General features: G+C 37.9%; 1 protein-coding gene across 5 annotated transcripts in view; it reads right to left on the bottom strand.

The window, feature by feature from the left end:
- Positions 1-21,320, bottom strand: part of CAMK4 (calcium/calmodulin dependent protein kinase IV) — a 239,870-nt gene that overhangs the window by 204,200 nt on the left and 14,350 nt on the right. The window lies entirely within an intron of this gene.

A 21,320-nucleotide genomic window follows, 5' to 3' on the forward strand; every position in this document is an offset into this window, starting at 1 on the left:
GCATCATGCCTTCAATCAGATAGGACCAGCCCAAAGGACTCTCTCCCCCAGCTCTTCACAGTTCCCTGATGGTACAGTCACACCGTACCTCTGAAATGTGAAAGCACTCTGAATTGCCTGTGTCAGGTTCTGAATATCAAATTGGTGTGCTTGGGCAATTTGCTCATAATTTCATGTCATTATATCTTAGATATTTTGTCTGGGACCTAGTAAATTCGACAGAGAATTCACTTCAGAAGAAGCAATGTGATAGTTTTAAGAGGTATAAGCTTTGGAGTCAGACAGATAACCAGACCATCCTGGGCCACGGCGCTTACTGCCAGTGTGAGCTGGCAGGTTATTGCTTTCCCCAGGCCTCCGTTTCCGTGGGTTAATAATGCCCACTTGGCAGGTTATTGTGAGAGTTGAGGACAGTAAAGATAACATGCCCAGCTCATAGTACATACCTGTTAAAGGTCAGCTGCCATCGCTGTATGTGATTTTGTCTACTCAACGAAAGAACACATTAAATATGTTTTTATATTTCATATAAATTATATAAAAGCATATTAAAATCAATCAACAATAAATATATTTGTAAATTTATAAAACATTAACCTTAACCCTAAAACAAAGTAACTGTTTGGGGAGATAAATAATTAGATGAAAACAATTACACACATATACAAATACAAAAAGAACTGAGTATAACGTGAATAGTGATCATTTCTGAGTAATGGGATTAAAAGTAATTTTTATTGTATGCCTTTTGTTTATCTATCATTTCCAAAATTTCTACACTTAAAACAAATTTATGCTATAATTATTTAGATATTTAATATATTTAAACATATTAATTTGTAATAAATATAGATACCTTTATATATATTATATATAAATATGGTAATATTTAGGTTATTCACTTTATAATCTGGGAAAAAAGGTTTTAAAGCCAGCTTTTTTCAGTTTTCAGGTTATTGTCTCAAACAGAACAGGCAATTTCAGGACTGTCTCTGTCCTCAAGAAGAAGAAACCTTTTAAGTTTTACAAGGTTGGGCTTTACCCCAACTTCTAGACTGATGGCAGCTTTAAAGCCTCTTTTTCTTTATGACAGTGAGGAAATGAACAGGAAATTAATATGGCCACTTTTTCATGCCTACACACACAAACTGGCTTTTAAGTATTCTGGTTGAATTCAATCAAACTTGCTATTTTAAAACAATAGTTTCTTCAGATTCAACTAGTACCTTTCTAATAATATCAGACTTTAAATTTTGATTTATTTTCCAAAAATATGTTTACTTGTTCACAACATCCATGCAGACAAATTAGGGTGGCCCTCATACAGTAAGCAGCTCAGAGGATTTGTCAGGGATCCAAGATACAGCTCGCATGCACAGGGACATGCAGGTGACAATCACATCTGCCTTTCATGCTCCACTGCCTTTCAGGCAAATGGATCTACCCACAACATGATTTGATTACTGGTCATAGCCTTTGGCCAGGACTTTAAGCCACATCCAGACTCTAAACCATCTCTAGACCGTGTGATATTCCTGACAGTTTACAGGAGAGCAAATCTCAGCTCTGTTTGATCTAATAATTTGTCATCACAGTAAGAATGGATTTTAGCAGAGTTAAGGGAAAATATTTTTCTCTTCTAAGAGTCAGGCACAACATATACCAAGCACCGAGAGTAAAGCAACATGCTGGATATTGTGAGAGGATAGTAAAGCAAAACAAAATCAAAACCAGAAACACTTTCAGGGCCTTAACCTGTCCTGTTCTTTTCTTTCACTTGGTTTCTATGGATTTAAATAATCTCTTAAGTGGAACAAAGTTATAGCCTGTCACATTAAAAAGTAAAAGTAATAAAATGAGACACTGTGTCCAGGACATAGAACCTGCTTCATCGTACTGAATGGTTCCCCACAGTGAGAAAATCTCCAAAGGTCAGCAAACAGTTTAAAACTATTGCAATTTAATATCTGCCAAGGGGGAGTGATGGCTCTGAGCAAATATAAAGATCATTAACCCAAGACTTAATAACAATTCATTTATCTAAAAATATTTCTCAGTCAATATTATTGAATTTCTACTTAGTGAAAACACAAAGTGTGATCCCAAAGGGGCTTATAATTTAACAGAGAAAGAGGAACACACACTAATACATTTAAAAACACAAACAACAGAAACATACAGACTAATAAAATTGCCCATAGTTACAGTAAAACCCTTTTTCTCAGTCATAATTTAATCCAGTGTTTCCCAAAATGTATTCACTAGTACAGTGAGATAAGTCTTCAGGGGAACAAAAAAATGTCCCTGATCAAGTAAGTTTGAGAAATAGTTCAAAACCACAATGTACTTGAGCACATTAAAGAATGAAAAGTCCTAGAGCAACGTTTAATATAACATTTCTCAAATTTGTTTAAACACAGAACCCTTCTTTGACCTTACAATTATTAACATCTGTGATGGTTAGTTTTATGTGTCAACTTCGTTAGGCTATAGTAGCCTGTTATTCAATTAAACACCAGTCTTGATGTTTCTGTGAAGGTATTTTGTAGATCTCATTAACGTCTATAATTAGGTGACATTAAAGTATATGAGGTTATCTTCAATAATGTGGGTGGGCTTCATCCAACCAGTTGAAAGCCCTTAAGAACAAAACTGAGGTTTCCCTGAGAAAGAAGATATTCCACCTCAAGACTACAGCATCAGCTCCTGCCCAAGAGTTTCTAGTCTGCCTTCCTGCCCCACAAATTTTGGGCTTGCCAGCCTCCACATCACATAAGCCAATTCCTTGAAATAAATAAATAATATTTAAATGAGTATTTATTTATATTTTATAATATTTAAAATATTACTTAAAATAAATAATCTTTAAATAAATGTGCATTTGTGTGCATGTGTGTATTAATTACTGGTTCTGTTTCTCTGGCAGAACTCTGATGAAACATCCCAAGGAACTAATGTTTTACATAACTTTCTTTAGGGCACTCAATAAAGTCCCATATTCTACCTCGGTAAAATCGTATCTTCTACAGCATAACTGCAGTCAGATACCAGGAACTGTATGCCTGAACCCCACTTAATTTAAGGGACATAATAAATGTTGTTAGCTGCTACTCAGCATCTTTCCTACCAGCACCTACAGCCACCTCCAAGTTGGAAATGCCAGAGTCCTAAAAGTAGACCTTGACTAACACTAATCAAAAACTGTAATCTCTTCCCCTTTGTCTCCATGACTTGTTCAAGTATGGTGGTAATACAGGCTTAAGTCAATTAATGCACTGACGCCCCTCGACCACGTTGATTGATTCTGCTTTATTAAGTGGTAGAAGGAAGTGAAGATCCTTACTGTCCTGGATGATGATGGTTGGTTGCCAACATCAGGACTGAAACTGCTGCATTTTGCTACCATGAGGAAAGCTGGCATGAAGACAAGCCAACAAACTTAGGAGGGCAACGCTGAAAGAAATGAAGAAAAATAAATGTGTTCCAAGTCAAACCACATGTAAAACCTGAACAACCTCTGGACTTTACTTATTTGAGCCAATTAATCCATTTTGTTGTTTAACATAATCTGAGTTGGTTTTCTTTTGGCACTTCAATATATGCTTGTTGAATTGCACCTGCATATAACAGTATCCTAACTAATTAAAGGGAATATAGAAGAGGTAAAAACTGAGTATATAAGAATATAAAAATCTCTGTTTAAGGATAAATGGACTGGGCAGGGCAGCAGAAAAGGGAAAAAAGAAGTTTGCTAAATGATTAGGTCAATACAAGCTTCATGCTACCCAAATGCTCTGAGCAGATATAAGAATATATATGTCTGGGTAAACCTCAAACATCAAGGCTGCTTAAACACCTTTGAAAATTTGATGAAAGCTATGGTCACTTTCCTCAGAAAAATGATTACACACACAATATTTTGCTTCCAATTTCAGGAGTTTCATATAGTCCTAAAACATAGGCATAGAGGTCTATGGATTAAAGTTAGGAATCCCTGCTCTACATGGTGGCAGGAAAAACTGCCAACATTGATTCTTCTTATAAATAGATATTGAAGAATAGAACTAAAAATGTGGTTTGGCTGAACACAGGTTATACACCGTGAGAACCATTTGCTCCTGGGACTTGTGAGAACCACTTGCTCTGGGACTGATAACACTGTTCACATGATTATGAGCACCCAATAGAATCTTATGGTAAGTTTTATTTACATCAGTAAACTTTGTCTATGAATGCTCAGCATTTCATGGCACGCAGAGCATGGTTATCTTATCACTTTTAAAAAGGTAAGGGAAAATTTATCAGCAGATTGACAGGCAGTTAAGAGGTTTAAAAAGTGAGATCAGAGAATCAATTTGGGAGGTGGAAGTCTAGTGGAACTCACCTGTCACTTTTTAATGGAATTATGAGGATAAAAACCAGATTGAAGGGGCCAAAGTAGAAGCTGTTTGAGAGAAATTTAAAAATGGTTGTGCTGACTCATGTCAGGGAAGGCATACTAAGAAAGGAAGATGAGATAGAGCATTAAATATTATTAGTGTTGCATTCTTCAGCACAGGCTTAGATACAGGCATGGGAACAAAATAAGACATTGTTGCAATTTTCCCTGTTGTAGATAATGAAAATTTCTGTCATTTCTATCAACCATTAATAAAAATAGTTTTTGTTAGTTAAAGGAATTCAAACCTAACTTGACAGCCTATCACTGTAGTCAGCAAAACTACTGGGGTTAGGAAGAAAAAACAAGAATATTTATTTAATACAAATCAGATGCTGGCAGCATTAATTGAAATTAAGAATAAATATCCAATATATTTCTGTTATAAATAACTTTTGGAATCAGTAGCATCCCCAGCTATAAGAAAATAGCCTTGGTCTCACGACATGTGCAGGCACCATAACAATACCTCCATGTAATTTTTCCAGTTCCTAAGTAGTGCTAAATATTGGAGTAATATATTAATTCATCTGCTCAAACATTCAATTTTCCTGGACTCAGGAAGAACAAAGAAAGCCTATTTATTTATATTATAGTTTAACATAGGTAGCCATTTTAAAGTGGATGGGGCACTTACATATTTGACTAGTTTCTTAATGAGTTGTATAAGAATGAGAATCTCAGCCCCCAAAGACCAACAGGAACAGATTGCACTCTGACTGCACTCTGACATGCATGCTAAGACTCTTAAATGTAATTTCAATACATTTAGGGACAGAGTTTTTTTACAAGGTGAATGAACACTGTCCAAAATGTGAAAGAAATTAAGTGTAAAATATCCAATGTTTAATAGTTTTGCTGCATTTTAATTTTTAAGACTACATCCTCCGCCAAAAAAAAAAAAGAAGCACAACATACAAAATAGAAAATAGTGCCAATTTAAAAATCATAATCTGTAAGAGCTTCTTGGAGATGAAAGAATGTTGTATTCTGAAATAACTCAGGAAAGCTCTAGGAGGAAGAGCTTGGAGTGGCTTAATTTAAGCCCTGGTCTCTTAAATGGCACTCGTGAGGGAAGGAAGTGTGTCACAGAGTCAAAGTACAGAAGGCCAAGGTTCTGGCCCACTTCTACTACTAACTAGCTTTGGAGAGCTGGGAAAGACATGTGCCTTCCCTTGGCTTGATTTTCTAAGGTGCTATCCAGCTCTACAGTCCTGAAAATCTAAGTAAGAATCTTAAGAATGGTGTAGATGTACACACATTTTAGTCATATGCACATTTAGTCATGATATTTTCAGTGTTTTTACAATTTGAGGCTTGACAATGCCACCAACAGTGTCCCTTTTTGAAAACAGGAGAGAACCATTATCTATGCCCCTCTCCCAGATATTTGCCTGAATCCTGCCTCATCCTCTCTGAAGCTTCAAAAGATGAAAAGAAAAGAAAAAAGAAGAGAAAAGACATGGTTGGCCTAGAAGGGAACAGGGACCACCACAGGGCTAGTAAAACTTTCAGTTATATTAACTCAATCAAAACATAACCTATAACCTTAGCAGAGCAGTAAAAAATCTTCCCTCTGCCAGAGCCTGTGCAGGCACATGGGAATGAAACTATCTTCGAAGCACCCCAATCAAGATGCAGAGGCAGGGGATCCTGCTAGCACTACACCAGAGCTACAGAAGCAGAGTGTAAGACGGCCTTCCTCTGAGTCAGGCAAGGCTTTCCTGTGCTCACACGAAGAAGAAAGAGGTGCTGATACAGTAGACAAGGAGCGTATGGTGTGAAGGGTGCTTACTGGGGAAAGGACGGTGGAGGTGCTGCACACTGCACACTGAAATGGGGCAGCATGACAGATCCCACATAAGGAAAAACAGCTGGTTGGGCTGGAACCCAAGGTGAGAAGGCAGGCTTGGTGAAGGTGAGACAGGAAAGCAACAGGAGCTGTTCTGAAAAGACCTGCTGTTCGTGCAAAAGGGTTCCACATCCTAGATGGGGAGCAAGATGTTAAAAGATTCTAAGCAGGGGAGTGGCATAATCAAACTTGGTCTTTGAAAGGTTACCTTCCAAGCGGAGTGGGAAGTGGATGAGAGTAGAGACAATATTTAAGATACCAGTGCAGTACTCTAGGAAAGAGTGCCTAATTTATAGAACTAAGAGGACCAGGACCCCTGCTTTAAAATATATTTAAGAGAGGTCACACCCAATGACTTTCATTGAATTGTGCAATATACATCATGCCAAGAACTTTATAATGCCTGATCTCACTGAATCCTCATAATAAATTTATGAGATTATTATACCTCTTTTGAGACTCAGAATGGATAAGGGACGTTCCCAGGATCATATATCTGTTAAGTGAAAGAATATGTCTTATTAGCAGAGGTGAAGGAAAAATCCAGAATGTCTCCCATGATCCTAGGTAGGGAGCCAAGGTAGATGGTGGTAACATTTACTGAGATGGAATACACAAATAGAGAAGCAGGTTTGGTAATGGCTGTTGGTTGGAGGTGAGTGGAAGATGGAGTCAGTTTGAATAACCTGCATCACAGTTGCCTATATGGTCTTGCAACAGAGAGTTCAGCGGGCCATCTGAAATGAGAGCCATTCCTATTATGAATTATGCACTTACAAGACACAGAAAGAGACCAACTACTGTCTAGAGCCTATCTACCTCCATCAAAACAAAAGAGAGTTTTTGACTTCACACCTTCCCCTTAAACACACATCTCCAGTACTCTCCATTGTCTAAGCACAAGATTCCAGGGACAGCCTCTACCAGATTCAAAGTTTCTCACCATCTAGTACATTCCTAACTGCATGATGTATGCTGGCAGTATATTTTTTAAAAAAAATTTGGAAAATGACTTAAGGTATCCAATCATCTTATATACATATAAGAATTTATTAGTAATAAAACAATACCTCACAAAGCTTCTCTACAGAACTACAAATAATATGTAGATATTCCTCCCTCCAAGAGGTGGAGCTTAATCACCCTCCCTCCCAAGAGTTGGTTATTTTAGCTTTAGCGACTCAGTTCCAAAGACTAGACAGAGTAGGGGAAGGGATAAGTAGTAACCGTACAGCAGAGAAATCTGGCAAACACCACCTTCACCAAGTGATGAAGGTTAAAATCAACAGAGATGTCAGGTGGCTTCGAGTACCCCTGATAGGATGTGACAAGAAGGGCACTTCACCTCTGTGGTATTCTTTCCAAAAACTCACTACCCCAGTTAATCATGTGGGAAAATGACAGGCAAACCCAAATTAGGGGGCACTCTACAGGACACCTGTCCAATACTCCTCAAGACTGTCAAGGTCATGAAAAACAAGGAAAGACTGAGAAACTGTCACATATCAGAGAAGGCAAGGAAACATGCCAACTAAATGCAATGTGGTTGCCTGGATTAGAGTCTGGAAGAGAGGGAGGACATTAATGGAAAAGCTGATGAAATCCAAATAAAGTCTGGAGTTAATAGTAAAAAAATTTATTACTATTATTAAAATAAAAAGTCTCATGCAGTATGTGCACAGCTTTTTTGCTTAATACAGTCACATAATTTGTCTTTTTAAAATCTTTGCAATAATCCTGTGAGAAAGGCACTAGTATTTTCATTCTACAGATGAGGAAAATGAAGCTCATTACAGTTTAAAAGATTCATTAACAATAGACAGCTAATAGGTACCAGAGTTGGAATGTATTTTTACACCATAGTTGCCACTGGGGGTTCTATTAATATCCGTTGGAGTCATGGGTTCATTTTATATGGCCTGCAGCCCTGATTTTTATTCTCAGAGTGCCTATAGCCAACTCATATTCAGAATCTTGGAATCAGAAGACATTTCAAAAGACTGTGATATCCAATCACTTAGGATTGTGATATCTAATCACCTCCTTCTTTACAGAGAGCCATTCCAGAGTTAATATCCCTTACCTGAATGACAGTCAGTAAGACACCTCCTAAGTCATCTGGTCTCTATTTTTTCCCCCTTTTTTCCTAGCCATTTGTATCTCATTAACACCTTCCTCAAAGTTTATTCATTTGTTTCTTAAGTGCTTCAAAGAAATCCCTTCACCAGAAAAGAGACTAAGACAATTAACAGCAGCTACTAAAGAAACGTATGATGAAACCAAAAGTCAAACTTTATTTTACTAGTTAGGTACCAAGTTAGAGAAATATATTCTTTATGCATGGCTAATACCGATGTCATTTTAATACAAGAAGTCTTTTTTATGTGATATGTTTTTATCAGTGTACACAGACTACAGTCTGCTTTAAAATATTCCTAATCACATCTGTTTTTGTTTTGTTTTTTAACATCCTTAAATGATTTCCAGGACTCTCCTATTTATTTCTGAATCACAGTCAAGTTGCAGTGATTCTGGGTCTGGTTATTTAACTTTCCAGTGAAGAATGCATTATTCTCAATAAAAAATTAATAAATATATGACAAAGTTAAAGTTGGCACAAATAAGATTTCAAAGCTACAAAATGATTAATATTCTCTAATTTTAATGCTCTTCTTATAAGAAAAGCAAACTGTAAAAATTATACAGAAAAACCCATCTACAGCAGTTATTTTAAACTGTCCAAACTATCCTTTTGTCTGAAGATATGGAAAACCTTAAGGTTATACCACACATTATTTTCAGTATGTGAAATACAAAAGAACAGCAGTCAGATATTAATAAATATTAAGATCTCCTTTCTTGGACTGCCTCAAGCTCATGCAAAGTCATGCAGTGTTTACTCCATGCCTTCATGTCTGTTAGCTTCTCAATAACTGAGGAAACATGAACCTGATTCTTGAGAATTAACAATTTAAGATATAAAACTGACACAAACTATCAAAGAAGGCAACCTAGTGCTAAAGAAACACTGAACAAGTTAATAAATTCAAAAAGACCAAGTAAATGTTGGTAAACTGGTGCTCAACAAATCACAAGCATCACAGGTTACTCCAGGTTGGAAACTGCATTTGGAACAAGCAGGTGAAAGTGTGGTCAGAGACCCAGAGGAACACTGGGTTCTTGGTCCTGAGAGAGGTGCATGACTGAATGAGCTGTGCCAGAATGCAGATCCAAGTTCTGATGGAAACATATGATTCTCAAGATGGGCCAAGTTTTATTTTTTAATAGCTGAGCTTCTAGTTGGCAACAAAAAAATCCTGTGCCAGCTGCTGAGGAAATAATATGCTGGGAGCTGGCAGGCACGGGCACTTGGAAAGCCAACAGGTATGGATATGGATGCACAGTGGATACCAAGGTGGTAATGCCAGGAGGCAGCGCCTAGATAAAGCCAAGGCCGCACTATACTGCCTGTGAAGTGGGCCTCTTGACTGCATCCCCCAACATCTGGGAGAAGAACAATGGTGGGCATCTGGGAAAGGAAACGTACATCACTATCCTCAAGCTCTGCTTGCCACATTAGCCTAGATTAACTCAGGTTAGTCTCTGAGACACTGCAGGCAGATTCTGAGGTTGTGACCAAAGTTAGATAGATATTCAAAGTGGGGGAAGGGGTACATGGGCATCTTGGTCGGCTCAACTGCCATAGCAAAATACACTGGGGGACTTAAACAACAGACATTTATTTCTCACAGTTCTGGAGGCTGGAAATTCAAGATCAGGGCGCCAACATGGTCGGGTTCTGGTGAGAGCTCTCTTCCTGGCTTGCAGACAGCTGACCTCTTGCTGTGTCCTCATATGGCAGAGGGAGAGAGAGTATGCTCTCCCATCTCTCTTCTTACAAGGGCACAGATCCCATCATTAGGGCCCTCCCCCCATGACGTCATCTAACCCTAACCACCTCTCAAAGGCCCCTTCTCCAAATACCATCACATTGGGGGTTAGGGCTTCAACATAAGAATCCACGGTGGGGACACAAGCACTCAGGCCATAACAAGGGGAGATACAAGGAAAATGAAATGGACCTGGGTTCTTGTGGGACAACGGTAACAGGGAGAAGTCAGGTAGGGACAGAGAGGTGCTTGTGGGTTGAGGTGTAGCTAACTCAGAAAACAAAAAATAGCCCTAGGTGAGGAGTGACCTTCCTTCCATCCCTCAGCTCCATCTCTGCCCCCCTCTCTCCTATACACAATCTTTCTTTCACCATACTTCCCTGGCCTCCGTCATCAAAAATAGAGATGGGGACATACACATTTTCCAGAATAATTATTGGGCTGGCCAAAAAGATCGTTCAGGTTTTTTCCATACCATCTTACAGAAGTAAAAATGAGCAAATATAATAATGAGTACATGTTTCTAAAAAAGAGATTAGGCATTTAAAAAGTACAAAATAAAAAAAAAAAAAGTATTCAAGGAGCTTCCAACACATTTACAAAGCCTTTGGAGCTTAGAACCCTACTAACTCCAAAAGCTGCTCTGTCTCCTGAACACTCAGTAAAGAACTAAGGTAATCATCCAGAGAATTCAACTGGAAGAAAACATAGATGCACAGATGCTTGTGGCTAGAGAGTACCTTCAACAAAGATGATCTAATCACAGAAGGTCACACGATTCCCAGTTCATTCAGACGTGGGGGGCTCTTTAAGACAGAGCAGCCTGATAAAAGACCAGAGCCCCTAGCATTACAAAGGACTTTCAATTGCAGATGCCCTGCTGGTACAACTGACTCATTTACTCAACAAATATTTAATGAGTGCTCACTACACACCAGGCATTGCAATAGGTCTGGGGACACAGTAATGAACAAAGAGACAGAGGTCCTGCCCACAGAGGCTTACATTCTAAAGAGAAGGACAAAGACATTGAATAAGTAATTTCACAGTGCACTGGTTTAGCAGGGGATATGCGTAGGAAAAACATCCTGAAGGAAGAGAGATTTAAGAGTGTGCTCGTTTTCCTGCAGTTGTTCATCTAATTCTTCTAATATTTATTCATTCACTCGCTATTCCACAACCACTTATTAAGCACTTATGGGGGGCAGCTAGTAAGCTGGAGGATGGGCTTAGTAGTGGGGACAAAAGATGGATAAGATTCGGGGTTCCTCTGTCTGAGGAACAGATGCTCTGGTGGTGAAGGCCACAAACCATTTACCTGTAAGACAATAAATGTGTGACATGGTATGAGAGCCGGGAGGCAGGAGAAACCTTCGGCTTAGGGGGCAGGGTGACTCTCCTGGAGGAATTAGAAGGCAAAGGGCGTTTCAGGCCAGGAGAGTTTCACGCACAACACCATGGAGGTATGAGGAGCATGAGGGGTCCCTTGAGGATGGCAGGTAAGAGAGGAGCACCGCAGTCTGACAACCTGGTCTTGAATCCCAGCTCTGCTCCCCTCCCCAGCTGCGTGAGCTTGGACAAGCTGCTTGACCTTTCTGAGCTTCAGGCTCCTCATCTGAGAAATGATGCTCGGGTTGATCACCTTGCTGTATTATTGAAATAATTAGCAATGCACATTAAAAAAAAGGAAAATCTCAACACCAAGTTCCTGGTAAACACTCCATGGTGGTAATTAGAAGTGGTGGGGAACAAGGCTGGCAGGCAAGTTGGGGTCAGAATGCTAAAAGACCAAGTAAGTTGGACTAAGGTTTTTTCCCTGTAGCCCCTGCTCGCCACAACTAGAGAAAGCCCGCGTGCAGCAACAAAGACCCAACGCAGCCAAAAATTAAAAATTAATTAATTAATTAATTTAAAAAAATAAAAAGTACAAGATTCTGGGCAATGCAAGCAAAAGTCCCTACTAAACAGTCCATGAAGACTGAAAGTGGGAAGAAATCATTCAAATACTGCATTATAGGTAACAATAAATGTGTGAACCTAACTACGGATTTGCTATCCCCTACTCTTCTTTGTTCTGGTTTGTAATATTAGTCAAATTCTGTCTATAATCATGACAAATCAAAGAAAGTACACTTTTAACGAAGAATGCTACCACAAACTAGTAAAGAAAACAGTTAAGAGCATGTCATATGTATTACTTTTTTAGCAGACCATTCTAAACAGACTGTTATCTCTAGTTTTTTTAAAAAATATTTTTGCACCAAAATTTTGGTGAATTTTTCAACCATATCATCCTGAAGCATGACTTAAGAAGTAATTAACTGATGACAATGCATTTGTTAACCAAGTTAAACTCAGCATCCTGGCACTAATGCTCACAACTCTCCAACCCCTGCCCACCAAACACTTCAGGCAAATGCAGTCAGCTGCTTAAGCCAGCAGTTGACAAAATTTACCATGAAGTAAGTTAGGTATTTTGAAATTGAGGTTCTTGCCTATGAATTTTGGGTTCAACAACAACGAAAAACAAAATTCATTAAACCCTCTGCTTGATGGGCAAACTGTATTCCTTTTCTCTTTTTTCTTTACTCTGCCATATGACTTTTTTGGTTACAATGGCAGTTACGTTCTTATCAAAATCTTTCATCGGGTAGTCTTAAAATGCATAACAAGTGCACATATGTGCCCACTTCCCCTTTCTGCACAAAGTCACACCTTGTAATATGATTTCTTTGTTTGCATTTTGATCTATGTATTTGCTTTAAAATCATTTTCATAAAGCAAAATGTTAGTATTTAAATATAAGTAAAAAACTTATTCAGTAACCACTTAGAACTACCATTCTTTGATCCAGTAATCATCAAATAAAATGTTTTGAGCACATGCTCCCAAATTGTGTATACTTATGTACCTATAAATGCAATACATATGCTATTGAACCAATATGTAATGTTGTTTTCAAAACATTTTAAAAAAGCAAAAATTAGAAAAAATAATATGTTCTTCTAGCATCCCATTATATCATGCACCCCCTGGATGTGAACATCCCACTTTGGAGACCTCTGCTCTAGTTAAGATATGAGTGACTGCTTTAGTTAGCTCTAAACTCTATTCAAACTAAGAAAGAATAACTTTTCTTCAAAAAAATGCTTATTTAAACAGTCTCAACTTAAAGGACATTAATTAGTCCACCTGTCATATGTGTATGGCATATAGAATGATTATTCAACATGCAGATAATATATTAGTAAACAGAAAAATGAATTAATTAAACTTTACTAATTAGAAGCAAATCTTTATTGATTATTTAGCATATTACTTTATAATCACTGTCACTTCAAATATAATAGAAGAATGAGCAACCTGAAATCTAATTATTATACAAAAAACAAATGACCCTCCAATAGTCTTTGAATGTGAATGCTGATCATGGTATGGAAATTTAACTTAAACACCCTTCAAACAAAGCTACTTCATTTTCAAAAACATGAATGATGATTGGAGCTAGCCAACATGCTACGTAGGTAAGAACTGCAACTGATACAGTTTCAACAGATGTAGAAAGAGGATGAGAATGCACTTAAAGCCTGTGCTCACTGGAAAAACTAATAATATCAGGTTGACATGTTCAAAGTAAAAGGGAGATCAAAGGTAATTCCTTGAATAAATGAAGTTTTGAGATCATTTGAACCTGAAATTCTCATATAACTGAGGAGGAGTAGAAGTTTACCTTGACTGATCTAGGTCAGGGGTCAGCAAACCTCTTGCCAAGGGCCTAATACAGCAGTCACTTATTTTTGATTATCCACAACTTAAGAAGAGTTTTTACATTTTAAAATGGTTTTTAAAAATCAAAAGAATGTGATGTGAAAATTATATGAAATTGAAATTTTATTGTCATAAAGTTTCATTGGAACACAGCCATGTGCATTGGTTTCTGCGTTGTCTTCGGCTGTTTTCACTCAATCATCAGAATTGAGAGTTGCCACAGAGATCTGTAGCCCACAAAACCTAAAATAGTTACTGTCTATCCCTTTACAGGCTCTTTACCCAGTGTAGGTAACTGATCTTAATCCCCTCAATCCCACACTTCCCCTTTCTTATTCTAGTCTAGAGTGCGGGAGGGTTTCTTTTTTCTTTTTTTTTTTTTAAACCAACGTGGTAAGTTCTCTCTTACCCACCCCCCTCACTTATCTACATTGTGAGTTAGTGGCAAGTTCTGAGTCCCACATCTTTAGCCCAAGAGGAAGCTGCTTCTATAGCCACCTTTTTCTCTCATAATGGTTTCTTTCTCTTTATCTATAATTTTGGTTTTCGGTTGATACAAACTCAGTCATTTTTTTTACAGGCTTTCTTTGGTCTGATAATCAACTTACCCTCCCAACCTTATCTGTCATTACAATGTTCATGCTTTGTAAAGTTTGCAAAATAAAATATACACCCTGCATTCTTCTGCCAGGTATTTTTTTGCCTTTTTCTTTAGAATCTATTTTCCATCTGGAATGCTCTTCACCAAAGCTCTACCTTGTTAAAATCCTGCCAAAATTCAAGATTCACCCCTCCCAATGAAGACAGCTCAATCTTCCCAGTCAGAATTATCACTCTGTTGTAAAGACTGCTGTAACTCATTATCTCCATCTGGTATTAGTTTTATTTATTTATTTATCTCATATTAGATTGTTGGTGCCCTACAAGTAAACTATACATGTGGAGGCCAAGTAGTGTTTTATTTATCATATTCATTCATACTCTATCCCCCTCACCCTGCCCCCTACACCATAAATTGCCTAGCTCATAGTTATTCAAAGGATCAGACCTGTAACAGAGAGGACATTAAGTGGCATGAAGACATGGAATTAAATAACAAGGAATCAAAAAATGACATCATTCTCTTTTCAATTATTTTCAATTGTCTGATTACATCAAGAAGAAAACCTCAGTTTGTGCCACTATGGTTTTAACTTTGCTAATCTTTGATAATCTCCCTTTTTAACAAAGAGAAAACAATTCTCAGGCTTGGAGCTTTCTGGAGGCAAGCATTTCTAGCTATGATTTAGTAAAAATGCTTTGTTCTTATTGCCTCTATTTATGGGATGAATACTGGTTTTCAATTTAATGAAAATAAGTATTCTCAGTAAATAAATTTAGGTTAACAAAAATGAGGTGATTTAAACAAAAATATTAAGCAAATTATAGCACAGATGGTATGCATATACAGCAGAAATCAATGGTAATACACAAAAATGTCAAAAACATTTGGTTGTAGCAGATAATCAATAAAGCCAAATGACTTTATTCCATCAAACTCCTTGTTAACCATCTACATAACTAGAAGAACATCATGTAAAAGACTAGCTTCAAGCTTCTGAGACAGTGGTTCTCAACAGAGGAGGGGGTGACACTTGATAATGTCTAGAGACATTTTTGGTAGTCACAATTGGTGGGGGTGGGGTGGCTGGGGGAGGATTGCTACCGGCATCTAGTGGGCAGAGGCCAGGGACACTGCTAAACATCTTACAATGCACAGGACAGCCCCACATCAAAGAATTATCTGGTCCCAAATGTCTACAGTGCCAAAGTTGAGAAACTGTTCTAAGAGAAAGAGCAAGCTTTACAGGTACTACCCTTTGCCCATCATTATAAATCATCCTCTATGCAGCACTCTGTCCTGATTTGATCTGCCACTGATAAGATTGCTGAGGAAAATCTCCCACCCAAACCTTTCATTATTTTACATCACCCACACAGCCACTGCCCTCCATTAGCAATTAGAATTTTAAAAATAGACTGCACTGAAGAGGACATGTCCTTTATATGCTAATACTATGCCATCAATATTTAGATCTAACTTCCTAATTAAACCATTGGAGTTATGAAATTTTCAGATTATCCTGCACTATCAAATAGATTTTTAAAAATAAGGTAAAGATTAATACAATTTGAGTAAAACTTTGATTCTAGCTGCTATTGACTTTATGTAAAGTTATTCTTTGGCTTGAACTATATGGTTCATTTACTCAAATAATATATTTTGCAGAATAAACCTGACCTTGAAATTTTTAAAATTCAGTATTTTTTATTAGATGTTAGCTTTAATGAAAGGGAGTCTAAAGAGAACTACTTTTTAAGCTAGTAAAAAAAACCCATTAACATAAAACAACATAACAATTAGTAGTTGAAACAGTTCGCTTGGCTACCACTCAGTACTTTATTCTCAAAAGTATTATTGCAAACACATAATCCACACAGATGTGTCTGAGGGTAAAGCATTTACAAGAAAGGTCTTTGAAGCTATTTTGTGGTTAGTGTTTTCGTTCTCTTTCTTTCTTTTTTTTTTCTTTTTTTTAAAGTAAAGTTCACCAGAACAACTTAGAAGCTGATAGCACCTGTGTCTTTTTTTTTTTTTTTTTCCAAATTAGGAGTTATTTTTACCCTTGCAACAGTATTTAAACATGGAAAAATAGTGCATTCTTAAAGTAATGATCCTATCATAATCTTCACTTGACTTTAAGGCTCTTTACAATGAGAGTATTTTCAAATTTAGCATTTACTATGTATTAACTTTAGTGGTTGGCATAGCTTGGAGGCATTTCATGCTTTTAAATTCAAGTTGATTTAACTCCTAATTCTGACATGCCTGTGGTAAAATGATAGTAAAGGTGAAACTGAATCCCTTTCATTTCAGAGCCACAAAGCACTCTGCCAACAGAAAAGCAGCATTATTTTCAATACCAACAAGCTACAGAGGTGGCAGTTATCAATACTGCCAAGAAAGGAAACCAATGCTGAGTGAGATTAAGATCATGGTCACACACGTCAAAACAGGTCACCAGATTTCCCTTTCCTTGGGGTCCTTAGAACTGAGATCATCACATCAGGACCCACAGTGCCTGGCCCACTTTGTTATCATTCATTCATTCTCTTCAAAATCATTTGTTGAGCACCTGCTGAGTACTGAGCACTATGCCAGGCAATGAGCACACAAGAGTGAACCAGCCAAATCTACACACCCTGCCTTCCAGAACTTGTAGCCAGTGTTGGTGAGGAGAGCCTGTGCAGCCCCAGTTTCTGTTCTCCCAATTGCAATCCCACCTTGCTACTGGGTCAACTGCCTGAGAAAAGAATCAGGTGCACAGAGAACAAGAGAGGGACTGAACAGGTATACTTTAAATCCCTAGTGAGATAAAAAAAAAATAACAACATCATCCCCAAAAGAGCTTAAGATACCAAGTGCAGTGCGTGTGGCAGGAGATCCATAGCCAGCTGTGGGGATACGCTGGATAGGCTGTGGGGCCCTAAAGGACAGTGTGAGGGAAAGACCAAGAGCCCAAGAAGCACTGGCTAAGAATGGCTCAGGAATGGACGTGAACAAACGGAAGGAAGGGAAAAGGGAAAAGAGAGGATCCGATTCCTCCCCAGCCAGGAGCACAGGTTGGAGCCCTCCTTTCAGAAAATGTACACTTTGCTGTTTCCTTACAGGAAGCATTTGCTGACCGTTACCTGGGAACAAAGTTACGTGTTACCAAGTGGACTACAGCCCTGCTCAGGCCTCTGGATTCCTCCACTCCACAGTGAAGGTGCTCCTGGTCCAGCCTCCTGAACTGCTCAGCCAGTCCAGAATACACTCCACGCAGCAGGCCTCGTGGAGAAACCAGAGTTTTTCCAGTAGTGTTTGAAAAGGGAAACCCAATAATGTTGGAAGGAAAGATAGGGGGATTTTTCTTTACAGAGCTATGCAGTTGGACACTACTCAATGTTACCAATTGGTCTGCATGGCATCTTTCGAAAGGAAGATACTCATACTCATACTTTAATCTGGCATACACAGATTTACGGCCTAAAACAGCACTTTCCAAACTGAATCACAACCTACTAGAGGGATGTGAAATCACGTAGGTTCAACCAATATTTTTAAGGAACTAGAATAAAATCAAACAGCACAGAATAGGAAATATTAGAGTACATTGCTGGTAATAAGAATAAACATTGTTTTATGAAGCTTTTTTTTCCATTTTATATACACATATGACTCACTATCTAAATTTGTTTCCTGAGCAAGAACACACATAGCAAGGGATCCTATATAATTATGCTTAAATTGGGTTGCTATATAAGTTTTTTTTTAAATTGTGAATCAAGTTGGGTGGTGGGCAGGTACTGAAAGTCATTAGCCTAAAGAAACAAAAGTGAAATGTAATGGAAATTAAAAAAAAAAAGATTCCAAAAACTCAATTTCTACGCTGAAAAAGAGAGCAAACGTAAGTATTTCTCAAAATACTTTAATTCTGTGACTTTCACACTCTTATTCTCTTGTCCTAATTATCTTTCATTTGCTTCCCTGAACTTGTGTGTGTGTGGGAATACATCTGATTTTGTTACAAACATTCTTTCAATCTCATACAACAGACAGAAACAAAAGGTGAGAAATAACTGAAGACAGAACATGGGTTTCGATGCACAGGGCCAAATCATCACCACAGAGCAGCCCAGGCCAAATCCTGTCCCTCTGTTTGCCATACCACCCGGCAGAATCTGGACCAGAGGGAGGCTCCCTTCTCCCTTGGAAAAACCTTCAAAACACCAATTTCTCAAATCACTGGGCAAAGGACCAACCACTCTTTATGATATGGAGTCCTGAACAGGATCACGGCCAATTCATTTTCTTGAGTAGAACTGAATTTGTTGTAAACTTGATTTTTGTAAACTTTTAAACAAATTTTATAAACACAGCAGTATTTTCAAATGTGGTTTTTGGGAAAATAAATTAGTTTGCCTGAAACTCTTAGATAATTCCTTTCAACACCCTTCGGCCCCTGCTTCAGCCCCTGCTTCAGCTCCTGCCTCACCCTCATCCTGAAAAAAGAAAGATATCACATCTACCCTGGTCTGAATGGCTATATGTGGATTGGTACTGTCAGTACCATCCAGGGGATTCAAGTGGTTACAGCTTTGGGAATTTTGTTCCCTGAAATCCCCAAATACATCCTCAAGCTATGTTGCCCTAATGGTCATTTGTCCAATTTTCCTGAATTCAGGAGTCACTACCTTACAACATGTAATTGTAATAGATTACTCTATAACTTAATCTATACTTGATCTGGAGGAAACTGTCTATATCCTGGAACTAACCACAATGGCGCCACACAACACTAGGGGCATTGTTCTCTTACTCTTAATAACAACTGTGTTACTAATGAATTAAATGTTTTGGCTTTAGAGTCACCACTGGCAGGCAGACTTGGCCCAAGACTGGAAGTAAAGAGAGTAAAGATTTGAAACCAATCGATGGAGCCTCAACTTTATCACTTGTGAGGAAGAAAACTTGTCACTCAGTCAATATCTACAATTATAATTCTGTTGCATTCTCTGGCTTTATAGATTCTTACTAATTATATTTGTAACAGAGTTGCTTTATGTTTTAGGTTTATTTTGTTGAAAAAAAACAACTTTGACCATGAAGTGATAAAATTTCTCAAAGTCTCAGCCAAATGGAGTAAGTATGCACCTCACCAATTCTGCCATCTACAGAGAACTTACCTAATATACATGAATACTGAAAAAGAGGACAGAAGTAACAATTTTAAATCTCTTCTCAAAATATTTTAATTCTGTGATTTTCATGGTAATCAAATGATTAGCTAGCAGAGTGAGAGTCTTAGCAATATATAATTGATTTATATTCACGCTCCAAAATTTAGTACAAAATATAACAAGCTGTTTTAAAAAGTATAATAAACTCCAAATTCCTTAGGTTTTCCCTATGAAATCTACCATCTTGTACATATACACCATTTGTAGTTCATTTATTTTTCTACCCATTTTCCCATTCCTTACATTAAAGGAAATTTCTTGAGCTTCCTGAGGGCAAAGCTTAATCACAAAGATAACGTGTGCTGATGGTAAGTCATAGCCAATTAGGAGCATCTAAGGTAAACGTTACTCAGAAAGCAGTTAGATTTGGTGTTGAGACAGTCCCTGGAGCGCCATCAGGCACTTCCTCTACTTGGTGGCAGTTTCTAAAACTCACCAATTTTAAGTAGATTATCACTTTAATCAGAAGTTTACACTGTTCCACTGCAGCTCATCATACAATTATGTAGGCTTCAAACCTTACAGAAGGAGATATTTCATTTTCAACCTACGAGGGGATGCATACTACAGCAGATCTTCAGATGAACATTGAAAAACTTGATCAGAACAGGATGTTTATGTATGCATTATTCAATGCTCAAATATTCTGAAACATTTTAAAACAGTGGCAACTCCTAAATTTTCATTCAGAAGTTTTGCTTTTCTTCCACACCTTCTGCACTCAGTGAGCCATTAATAGTAGTGGCAATTCGGAGGGGAAAAGTGGACCTTACACAGTCCCACTAGGTACCAACATCCAGAATCCCACACTGTAGTCTCCAATGACATAAAAAAGAAAATGGCTGTTAGCTAAACTGTTTCCAGCAAAAAAAGAATGGAAAATAAAACTGCAAAGAAATAGTAAGTACAGAAGCTTCAACTTGTTAAACGCTGAAATTACATCTTTAGATTTCCTATAATAAAGGGCCTGGTTCTAAAATGAGTGTTGAAAAGAAGCCCCTTACCTATGGATAGCAGAAAGGAGAAAAGGAGAAAGGAAGGAAGGGAAAAATATTTTTCAATGGATAAAAATATGAGAACATATGGCATCATTCACATGGCAAAATCACTACCTGTTTGGATCTTCAGAGAAGGGATGAGGAACATTTCTACAACCCCAGGGAGGTGGTTTTCTGCATACATAATTTAAACAAATCACTCCAGCACATGAAAGAAGAGCCGCAGAACTCTTCTCACTAATTACCACCCCATGTGCTGCTTTTTCTTTAAAGCCACACTAGTTCATTATTCTGCCTTCAACTCTCTTAAATGATTCATTTCCCCTTCACTCCTGAGCAGACTCTTCAGGGAAGCTAGTGTTTAAGTTTAATTTCTAGTGCCACTTGCTTTGAAGAGCTTGATGAGGGGAAAGAGAAAGAATCTAATTTAATAATTCTGTCATGATTTGGAGAGGCTCCCTCAGCCCCCCAACCCCAAAAAATAACTAGACAAACAGGACCCTCTGGCAAGATATAATCGTGAGCAAAGACACCAGTTGGGAAAGCAGGGC

The sequence above is a fragment of the Balaenoptera physalus genome (genome assembly GCF_965194825.1).
Source record: "Balaenoptera physalus genome assembly, chromosome: 3".
In the NCBI taxonomy this organism is placed as follows: Eukaryota; Metazoa; Chordata; class Mammalia; order Artiodactyla; family Balaenopteridae; genus Balaenoptera; species Balaenoptera physalus.